This window comes from Thermobia domestica, chromosome 9 (assembly GCF_964235325.1).
Source record: "Thermobia domestica chromosome 9, izTheDome1.hap1.1, whole genome shotgun sequence".
Lineage (NCBI taxonomy): Eukaryota > Metazoa > Arthropoda > Insecta > Zygentoma > Lepismatidae > Thermobia > Thermobia domestica.
In genome coordinates, this window is record NC_137462.1 from 162745017 (window position 1) to 162756825 (window position 11809).

General features: G+C 37.6%; 1 protein-coding gene across 2 annotated transcripts in view; it reads left to right on the forward strand.

The window, feature by feature from the left end:
* Positions 1-9626, forward strand: part of Aven (Apoptosis and caspase activation inhibitor) — a 48259-nt gene extending 38633 nt beyond the window's left edge. The window contains exon 6 of one of the 2 annotated variants that reach the window (XM_081772108.1): positions 5631-9626. The gene's annotated coding sequence lies outside the window, so the exon portion shown is untranslated. The remainder of the gene's footprint in view (positions 1-5630) is intronic. The other variant, XM_081772107.1, reaches the window with a different exon arrangement.
* The last annotated feature ends 2183 nt before the right edge of the window (positions 9627-11809 follow it).

Genomic DNA, 11809 nt, shown 5'->3' on the forward strand with positions numbered 1-11809 from the left:
TTCTCAGTTTCTGACGGATCGTTAAAGATGTATGTGGTGCAACGTTGTTAGCATCGTATATGACACCCTTTCTGTTGACAAGTAACAGCAGTTTCTTTTGCATTGCTAGGTGCCTCGCAGTAACATCCGAATCTGCCGTGCGGCAGCAGAGCTCGTGATGCATTATGCCCTCCTAATCCAACCAAACGCGCAGCATAACCTTCCTGAACGTCAGTGTCGACTTTGCTATAGACCATAGAGTTTCTTCTTGCTTCCACCACGATCTTTTTGTCACATTGTTATAGTAGGCTATCCTCTTTTCATCACTTATAATTAAGCGCTGTAGAAATGGCTCAAGTTAGTTTTTCAGTAGAGATTCGCAGATAGATATTCGATCGAATGAATCGACCGAATAAATATGTTTGACTCAAATCAAGTGACACCCAAACGTCAAACTTCCTTCTATAGCCAGTGGGACCGCCTAGCATAGTCGCTAATTCTCTCGTCTTTAGTGCGAGCCGTCGTGGGTTCGATTTTCGAAAAGGTACAACAGATTTTTAAAGCCAATCATCGTGAGTGAGGTTTTTCGTTGTTTTTCCGCATTCACACCAAGCAAATGCCGGGATGTTACGTAACATATAAATCCCATGTTTCTTCCTTTCTCATTCTTTTCTTCCTTCCTCCTTCCCCGGATAGGTGGTCGCCTAGGAACGTTATTCGTCATACGTGACAGGCTTAACGCCATAGATGCAGATAATGTCCAGAAATGTGTATAAATAAATAAATAAAATTAAACGTTTTGTTGCCAGCTTTTTTCCAAATGGTTTAACATTGTTTGCAGATGAATGTTCAGGTCGTTGGCGGTATTATGAGTGCTTACTTGTCGATCTTGCTCGACGTTTGCCAGAATATTATCCAATTTTGCTGTGTTTGGTCCTCCTCTATGAAGAGCATTTTAAACGTCAAAATTTCCAGGACGAAAGCGACTGAACAATTTTTTGGCTGTTGTGTTCGATAACGTATCATGTCCATAAGTAATTTCTATCAGATCCTATGCGCCTTTATCGAAATAAAATTGTAAAATATATCGCAGCTTTGCTGCAAGTTCATTCACCTTCACGGCGCGATACCTTACGTCTGATTATAAAAATGTCAACATTCTTTTTCTTTTACTAGCTTCATTTGTCAGCTGTCAAACGAAATTAACCCTGATGCGGTGCGACTCATATACACAGAGATTCGAGCCATTACGCTATCTCGTGCGCAAAAAGCTCAATCCTTTTTAGACAAGTACTTACCGATTTAACGAAAACACAACAGATATTTGGGTTGACAACGGTTCGACGTCGATCGCAGGGCCGGGATGTTGATGGTGGTGTGTCAGGACAGACTCCGTACTACGCGAGGAGCGGTAGAACGGACAGTAAACTGAGCTGGTTGTGACAGTGTAAAATGACCGACCTCTGTGATTTCCAAAGAGAGCAAATTGTTGGCGCTCGATTATGTAGTACGAACATTACGAAAGTAGTATGTCCAGTGTGTAGCAAGGGACAATATCCAGGGTGATAACTCCTTTGAAAACTTACGGCAAAACTATATCAGCGAAGAGGATCGGGGGTCGGAAGAAAACCTTCAGTAATAAGTCCCGCCGAGCAATAAAGCGGATTTTCATTCAGAATTGTTGTGTGACTGAGGTACAAATGACGGAGGAACTCAAACAGCACCTTCCACAACCTGCGTCTACAGTAGTGGTCTACCGCGAGTTACATGACATGGGCATACGTAGTTATGTCGCCATTTTAGGAGACCATGTGAATGCTTCTTTGGTCAAGATGTTGTTTCCAGGTACAATACCATCAAAGTCCGGGATGATAATATCCTCATTCACATAGCCTGGAAGTGTTACGGCGTGGTTTGAGTAATATTGGGATGAAGTTGAACACCTTCTCGGACCTGAACATAATTGAACATTTGTAGTCTGTTTTAGAAACACGAGTAGGGCTCAGATTGTCGCCTCCATCCTCTCTCAGAGAACTGAATGATGCATTGCACGCAGAATGGTGTCATATTCCACTTGTTACCTTTCATGACCTCTGACTCCATTTCACATCGCATCAGATCTGTTTTGAGGGCAAAAGGTGGTCCAGTGTCATATTAAGCTAGTAAGTTGCACTTTTTTCCATTAAATTGATCTGGATCTGTATGAAATATAATATAAAAAGAGATAAAGGTAACATATTAGTGAGTGTTTCTGATTGTGATCGCCAGAGTTAAACAGAGAGAAAGAGCAGACCAGACATGAGAACCGCAACAGCATGTGTCAAGTATTTTATAGGGATGTAGTAAGTGAATGGACAGTACAATGGTGCCTTAACAGGTTCTAAAACGGCGATGAATACCTTCAGAAAGAACCATGTACGGGAGGAGTCAAAAGGCGTAAATAAAGAGGTACTCAAAGTGGCTGTTGAAGCTAATAATTCCCAAATATGCGAGCCAATAAATGAAGTTCAGCTTCAGTGGTCTTGGGAAACAGTGTAACATAACACTGTGCATTACACACGACTCGACTACAGCCCAGAAAAGAACGCGAGCTATTCCTCCCTTCTTCCCCCCTGTGGAGAAGGATCTGTTTCTGGACAGAGTGCTGGCTTGCGATTTAAAGTTGCTTCGTTACGACACTCTACGACACTGTTATCATTGGTTAGCACCACATGACCTCATTCCCAAACAAGCAAAAGTATTAATACTACTACGTCATTAGATGTACTTTATTTCATGGTTTGTTCGGTGTATGTGCATCGCGAACTTCTGTCATTGCTCAGATAATTATCAGTAAACTTGCAGCAATAATGTGTGCGTGGAAAATTTAAAAGCGTTGAGCCAGTGTTTGTGATTTTCACAAATGATGTTTTTCTTCAGAACAACGCGAAGTCAATGTGGCTAAGCTTATCCGACTTGGTTTGGAAACGAATGTATCCTCTCACATTCTCTGGGCGTTGTACCCTCAACTTCGTTCATTCATTACACAACCATTTTGCAGACTTAGTGTTTACCCCCTTAGCAAGGTAACCATAATTCACACACTAGATGACTTCTTTGGTTCAAGTCCCGTTGATATCTAACTTCGTTATCGGCTTTCTGTTTGTATGATCATAATTCTTTTTTTTTTTTAAATCCAATATATAACTGACCAATAATATAAACAGTCAAACCTCGTTAATCCGGAGCCCGATAGGCGGGACTTCGCTTAGTCTGGACAATCAAAAATAAAAATTAACGCAGAATGCAAGGTTTTAAGTGTGGCTAGAAGCCAGCAATTGCATTAGTCACATAGTTCCATGACAGTTAAGAATACTGTGCTATATTTGTTCGTTGTTGATAATACTACAGGGTGTTTCAAAACAACACCGACAACGTTTGGGAGATGATTCCTGACACCAAAATAAGACAAAAAGTGTAGGCCAACCTGGGTGTACAAATGCTTCCTTTCGGAGTTATAGGCTGCCGAAAACACGAAAAACTGAACTTTAAAGGTCCATATCTCCAAAACTATGGGACCTACCGTAGTCGGATCAAGACTTTACTTAGGAACTAATATTGTTCTATCCAAAAATAAATGTTTCAGAATCCTAAGGTACTCACGCAACAATTTTTGTACAGACAGTTTGGTCACGGGCATATAATCTGAAGTACTCACTAACTACCTCTATAAAAATTGTTGCGGAAGTACTGCAGCAGCCTATAACTCCGAAAGGAAGCATTTGTACAGCCAGGTTGGTCTACACTTTTTGTCTTATTTTGGTGTCAGGAATCACCTCCCAAACGTTGTCGGTGTTGTTTTGAAACACCCTGTATATACGAAGGTAATTTAACTCAAATTGGCAACGCTGCTATGATTGGAATGTCGTGTGGGCAGCAGACAAATGACGAACGTAGTGTGTTTCGTGGATGTGTACGAGTCAATTCAATGCTGCTGCGATCCCATATTACAGTGTGTGGTGAGTAGACATTGTTAAAATGATTGTTGTGTGAAATACCACCGTAACGCAATGTTCACGCGTGCAGAACAGCGTGTGTTTATGAAATTCTAGGTGGCACGAGGGTGATATGCTAGACGATTCACAGAGGATTAGTAGAGATCTGTGGTGAAGCTGCTCTAGCGTATCGGAGAGTGGCGAGATGGGTTGCAGCATTTCAGGTGGGACGACAGTCAAGAGACAAAATCCACAGTGAAGGGCATATGCGAACAGCTACGGACGAAATTCATCTTGCAAACCTACGGACACTACTTGACGGTGATCGGCGCTCGACTTGTAGTGAATTGACGCAGGAGATGAATATTTCTTCCGGATCAGTGTTCCGCATGCTAACACAAGATCTTGACATGCGGAAAATTGCAGCCAGATGGGTACCCCATGCTCTGACCGAGGTTCAAAAGTGGCATAGGGGGAAATGTGCACGTCTACACCTTCAACGTTACACTGAGGAAAGTGATGACTTCTTGCACTGCATTATTGCAGGTGACGAAACGTGGGTAGATCCTACGAACCTGAATTGAAACGTCGTCCAGTGAATGGCGCCACCCAGAATCTCCACGACCGAAAAAGCTTAGGCAAGAGCTAGCAAGCGTGAAGGTGATGATGATAATGTCATACGACCACGAAGGCATTATTCTGTCACATCAAGTTCCACCGGGCGTTATCGTCAATGCTGCGTACTATGCTTCACACCTCAGTCACCATTTGCGACCAGCATTGCGGCGCAAATGTACACACCTTCTGGAGTCTGGACCAATTCTCCTACACAACAATGCCAGATGCCAAATAGCCAATCCAGTACAGACTCTGTTACGACGATGGGGTTGGGAGGTACTGGAGCACCCGCCATACTCCCCGGATATGAGTCCCTACGATTTTGATCTTTTCCCTAAAATGAAAGAATCTATCAGAGGCAAACGTTTCAGAGACATTCCCAGCATTGTTCGCGCCGTAGGGTGCACTGTCAACACCCTCTCACAAAGTGGGGCTTTAACAAGTATTCAACGGTTCAACAAGCGAAGGGTTCAACAGGCTGGCGGAGACTACATCGAAGGACTGTAAGGTTCTTGAAGTGATTCACTACATTCCATTTCACAACTATGTTGCCACTTCGAGTTAAATGACCCTCGTATATATATATATATATATATATATATATATATATATATATATATATATATATAGATAGATAGATAGATAGATAGATAGATAGATAGATAGATAGATAGATAGATAGATAGATATATATATAGATAGATAGATATATATAGATAGTCAAGCACAAAAAAATAGCACCACTGAGAACAATCCTGATACTGATTGCATTGAATCTGTGGATAATAAGGTCACTTAATGTATAAAGCTTAGGATTTTCTTTTAATATTCATATGTGTACTACAGTAGCAACGCATAAGCAATAGAGTACTATTGGAAGAACAAGAATAGTGCTAATATTAGAAATATAAGTTTTTTCAAAGTGTTGCTCTATTTTTGTGACGGACTGTATATATATAGTATTTGTATAAAGATGTACGGCCTTTAAATGGTCATAAATAATAAACATGTTTTGTTGTTATAAACAGAGATTTAATGCACTTTCTACTGTTCTTTTAGGTATTTCAGTAAATCCTGTGAGTTCTCTCGTGGCTAAACGCTTAGTGTACGCGCCTTTGGCGTGGGAGACTCGGGTTGGATTCCTGGCGGGAGCTCATGTGGTTCGGATCCCACGTTCAGCTGCAAGTCCATGTCTCATATAGCCTCGCTGCTAAAGGGAACGCTAAACTCAAAAATCAAATCAAATCAAGTTAATCCAGTCAACTTGTTTCTCAATAAGTCCGCATTAACGAAGTTTTACTGTACATTATTATTTGTTGTCATAGGTACATGTATGTGTGTACTGTACATTTATAACTATATTTTTATTTTCAGAAACTAAGAATTGTCGTCATTATAAAATTATTCCTGTGTTCTCTGAAATTTTGTTAAACTATTGTCACATGCATTTCTTCATATTACGTCAAGTGTGTTGATTTCTGACAGTAGGATTGATGACATATATGTAAGCTGCAAGGAGCGAAGGACAAATCAACTAAATTAGATAACACCAAATTTATAATCCGGTAAATTGCACAGGAAGAAGGATGGGGAGAACGAAGGAATATGTATGCACTTGAATGTAAAGATGTGTAATATAAGATAATATATTGCTTATTGTGACGTTTTCTTTTCAAGTATATTTCCCCTCAGCAATAGTTTATTTGAAAAATTCTCTTTCACATATTCAATACAGCTGATGCTTTATTCTCAGATTGTATCTGATGAGAAAGGATCGTATATATTTTCCTTTGTACATCTATACATTTGTTTTCTTCATATTTTGACGTTCCTATTGACGCTATCATATACAGGTAGGTAACAGAAAGTTACATAGATTCAGACATTTAACTTTGTTTCGATCGTAAAGTTATCTCAGATCTCCCGAGATATTATCTTGTGTATTCACATTTGATGTGTGTCGGTACTTAGCAGAATATTATATTTTACTTAAGTTATGGTGTGAGAATTTTTGAGCATTAGGCAATTTTTTTGTATTGACTTTCCTTTTTTTTTTCGTTCATTTGGTTGTACATCTCAATCATTGATAACGTTAGTCTGTATTAAATGTATGAATTTTGATTAAAATAATATGTGAAATCAGTGAGGTTTGGTGGCCAACTCTACCAGATTGAAACGAGAAAGATCTGTTCTAGTTAGTCATATAATTGGGAATTCAAAAAAGACAAATATGAGAATGAAATTTTCGTTAAAAACTTGAAATATTTCTTACTGAGAAAGATAATCAGATAGAAATGAGACTGCCTTATATCCGTTTATTGACACATATGAAATAAAAATTAAATAAAAGAGAAAAGAGAACAGTAAATTAATTTAGTCATCTGAAGACGCTTTGTTCTGATACCATACTAAAAATACCTGAAAAAAAATAAATATTCGTTCCTGAACGTTGATATTTTCAGAAGAGGCAGGGTGAAGTTAAGTAAAAGTAAAATCCTTATATTCGTTCCCAAACGTTGGATATTTTCAGAAGAAGAGGTAAGGTAAAGTTAAGTAACATGCTAAAAAAATAAAAGTCTCGATGTGTCTACATAGATTAGCATTATGAGTGACGAACCACCACTTTTCATCTGATATAAAACGAAACTTGCGATATTGTGATCAAACTATTGGGCTTAAGTGCATCAAGTATCCTTGTTTGCTTTTACCAATTACTTTCTTGCACATTTATTATCAGTATACTCCTAATACGGTACGGAGGTTCAACATCAGACAAAAGTTTTCTCTCCTCAACTTCAGCGGTAAAATATATCCATTACAAATCTGAAATTAACTCAGTAATATAATGTAATAATTTGGGCGAACGCGTGTCAAATGCAGGTCATAATTCTCGGAAATAAATGTGAGTTGTCATTTGTCTCCTATGATGCCTATTCGATTCTCTAAGAGCCCATGTAATTCAGATTTCACGTCAAATTATATATTTACTCTTCATACGACCTTGGTTCTGATAAGACCTTAAGCGCAAAGCAAACAATTTTCTGTACTACAAAAGAAGATCTAGAAAGGAAGAATTCCAGGGGGTTTGTATTTCTTTTCTCTTTTTAGACTACTAAACTATGCTGTTCACAAGCCTCGGAAGTCTTGTAGAACATCAGTCCGTCCGTCTGTGGAATAGCATCAAAGCAAAAACGGTAAGAGGAATTGAGAAGCGTTTTCCTGCAATTAATTCAGCGTCCTAAAAATAGATTCAGCCTCCTCCGTAAACCCTCTATTCAATTCGGAAGTGGTTCAAATTAGCAGCTTCCGGCTTTAACATGTACCGCTATAGAACGAAAACAGTAATAGATAGTAAGAAAGCGGTTCTATGGAAACGATTCAGTGTACCAAAGCAACATTCCATGGCTATCCGCAACTCTCTACCGAAACCGAAGTGGTTGAAATTTACTATTCTGGTTTCAATAGTAATTTCCAGAGCAAGAACGGTAAGAGATACCGACAAGCTGTTTTTTGCAATCGTTGAGTTGTTGAGTTGATTTTAGTTTAGCGTCCCTTTCAGCAGCGAGGCTATATGAGACGTGGACCTACTGATTAACATGGAATCCGAACCACATGAGCTCCCGCCGGGAATCGAACCCGGGTCTCCCACGCCAAAGGCGCAAACGCTAACCGCTTAGCCACGGAGGAGCTCTTTTTTGCAATCGATTCATCGTCCCAAGAATATATTCCATCTCCTCCGTTAACACAATATTCAAACCAAAAGTGGTTTATGTTAACCATTTCTGGTTTCAGCACTTATCGCTATAAAATAAAAGTGATAATGGATAGCGACAAGTGGTTTTCTGTAAGCACTTCAGGGTCTGAAGTGAACATATCGTCACAACACTACCAAAACTAGAAATGATTGAAATTTAGTACTTCCTGTTTCAATACTGATTTCCATAGAGCAAAAACAGTAAGATATATCGGGATGCAGTTTCTTGCACTCGAATAAACTTCTCAAGGATACATTCCGTATCTCCCGTTAAACTATTCAAATGAGAAGTGGTTCAAATTAAGTATTTCCGGTTTCAGCATTTATCGTCATAAAATAAAAATGGTAATAGCGACAAGCGGTGTTCTGCAGTTGATTCAGAAACTCAAAGGAACATATCACAATTTGCAGTATTTTACCGAAACCAAAAGTTGTTGAAATTTACTACTATCGGTTTCAATACTGATTTCCATACAGCGTATGGTAAGAGAGATCGAGTTGCAATCATTTGCAATCGATTCAGTTTCCAAAGAATAGGTTCTATGTTCTCTGTTAACATTCTATTCAAACCGTCTATTGAAACTGGAAGTGGTTCAAAGTAACGATTTTTGGTTTCAACCTTTATCGCCATAAAACGGAAACAGTAATAGATAGTGAGTAATGGCTCATGGATATGGATTCATAGTCCGATAAACAGGCTCTATCTTTGATCATCTTAATCTATTGCACCCAGTAAATATACTACTTCAGCACTGAGTACTGAATTTGCATAGTTTGGAAGTCAACAGTGGTTTCACACTGTGAAACGAAAATCACTTGTTTCAGTACAATTTTAATATCTTTATTTCTTTTCCATGTTTGTACACAAATTTCTGATAACTATATGCCGTTGTAAATGTTTGTTCACTGCTCTAACACGTTGGTTTCATTTTATAAAATTTGATTAAATATTAGAAAAAAATATTTTCGGACATGTATTTTGTATTATTTAGTATTGTTGAAGAATAAATAAGTTTTTACCCGTAAGTTACTTTTCTTTTTGAATAAAATTATAACATATATCGGGAAGGTTTAAGATGATAGTACATGATATTATTCTAAATACAAATTTACGTACCAGTCAGTAAATAACGAATTATTTAAATATAAGTTATTATTTAGGATATAATAAATAAAGTTTAAGAAGGTGCTATTGTTTGTAAAATGTATGTTGTCAAAGTTTTTCAATGATGTTATTTTTATGCTGTATTACGATATGTTAATGTAACTTTGAAATGAAATAAAGTATTTTTAAGCAACTATCTTCGTAAATATAATTTGTGTGTATGAAAGTAATTGGAAAAATTGTCATGTAGAAAACATTTCGCACTTTTGCAGTTACTTTTTTTTTAATACCTATACATTATTATTATATAATGCTTTTTAGTTTCACACAAATAGCAAACAAATTTTCTTCAGATTGGGAAAATGATACTGTAAATGAAAAATCTCGTGGTGCCAAATCGCATTAATAAAGTGGGGACTTAAGTACATTGAATTGTGTCATTGAAACAAATGAAAATCACAATAGTTATTTATGATGAAATAGAAGTTGTGTCATTGCAGGTTTTGCCCAATTCTTTCTATACACTGCAGTTTAGCCAATTAAAAGTTTAAAATAAAGTAAAATATAGCGCCATAAGAATTTCAATCAGTTTGAGCCATTTTTTATGTGATAGAGATTAAGTGTGTTTTTAGTATTTTTATACAGGTTAACAATCATGAATTGAATCTTTTGTGTATTGCGATAGAGCCATTTGACGGCATTTCTACAAAATTTACAGTTGATGTCGCTTTAGATCAAGCGTCAATATTCATCTTGCATATTATTTTCCTTGGACAGGAAATCAAATTTGCAGATACATAAGCTCGACAATTTCAAGTAACTTCATTATTGATTCTTCGAAATCAATTATGTAACTTTCAATGGTTTGTGCAATTTTAAATTTCTTCAAAGGTTGCCTGAAAAACTCGCAGTACCACTAAAAAGTCATTACATACTTGGACATAAATTCATTTTTTTTTTTAATTTTATTTTTAAAGAGTACATTTTAGTATCAATATGTATTTATATCGGGCCAAGCACTTAAAGATTGCAGAACAATCATAATTTGTTTGTATTTCCAGATAAATTTATCTTAAATTCGTCAGCTGGTTGTATATATGAGACGTGTTTTTAAGTAAGTACCGTTTTGAACTCAATGAAAAAGTATACTTTTCGTAACAATTTTGTTGTTACATGAAAGCCAGTACCTTGATCTATTTTTCTACATAGTTTCCACGAATATTAAAGCACTTCTCGTATTGTAAACGAGCTTTTGAATACCATCCTCATAGAAGTCTGCCGCCAGATTTGACAACTACAGCAACACGGCCGTAGTGACATCATCACCGTTATGGCGCTGACCAACCAGATGCTTCTTTAAATGTAGGAACATGTGGTAGTCACTTACCAGATAACGACGAAATCGTAAATCGACGTCTGTTCTCTTTGACGTTTTCATCAGTTTTCTACATCAAGTTTTCAGTGATGATAGTATGTAGACCACTTCGTTCATCATCATGGACATCCGTGAAGCCATCTTTAAAGGCTCTAACCCATTACTGTATTATTTCATCGCTCATAATGTTTTCTCCATACAGTTTACTAATCTGGCGGTGAATTTCAGTCGCTTTCACGCCTTTGACATTAAGAAAACGAAGTACAGTTGGCGGGATTCTTAATCGGCAAAGGTAATTGAACTACTCACAAACAGACATAAACACGGTCGAATGTTTCCTTAATGGCGTCTGTGGCTTGTCAACAGATGTAGGTACACAGCGTGCATGACCGGAATGCTGACCGAATTTCAAAGCGGTACTTATTTAAATACGCCTCATACAATACTGCTTGACGTTTCTAGTTACATTGGCCACGTGTTTATTCTAGGGATGGCCAGAACTGGTTTCTGAAATACCCGGGTAATAATGGATCTGGTACTCTGTTCCGAAGCCGGGTACTTAACACTTTCAATCCTTCTGTAGTTCCGGAACGACAAACGTTAAATCCGAGGGTCGTTCGGGAACGACACGGCCATTTAAAATTTCAAATACCAACCAGAAATGAATCTTGCTTGTTGTTTTATTTGAGAAAGTAATTTTGGGTGTTTTTGTGAATTAGCTAGTGGCAAAACTGATCATTGCAGATAGAAATAAAGAAGGCGTTATCATTATCACTCACAACATCCAAGCCTTTTGTGTTGCGCAAGCAGCAAGAATCTTATGCAGGGGAATTTGTTTATTGCGTATTGTACCACGTGTTTATAAGAGCGCAAAGTGTATTTCCAAGCAGAAGTTACCATGCATTTGGATTGTCACTGTCCGTTTTCGAAACATAATTGTGGCTGAATTAGTGTCCCATACAAGCTCATTCTTCTGATTCGTAGACATGTATCTTCCATCAACA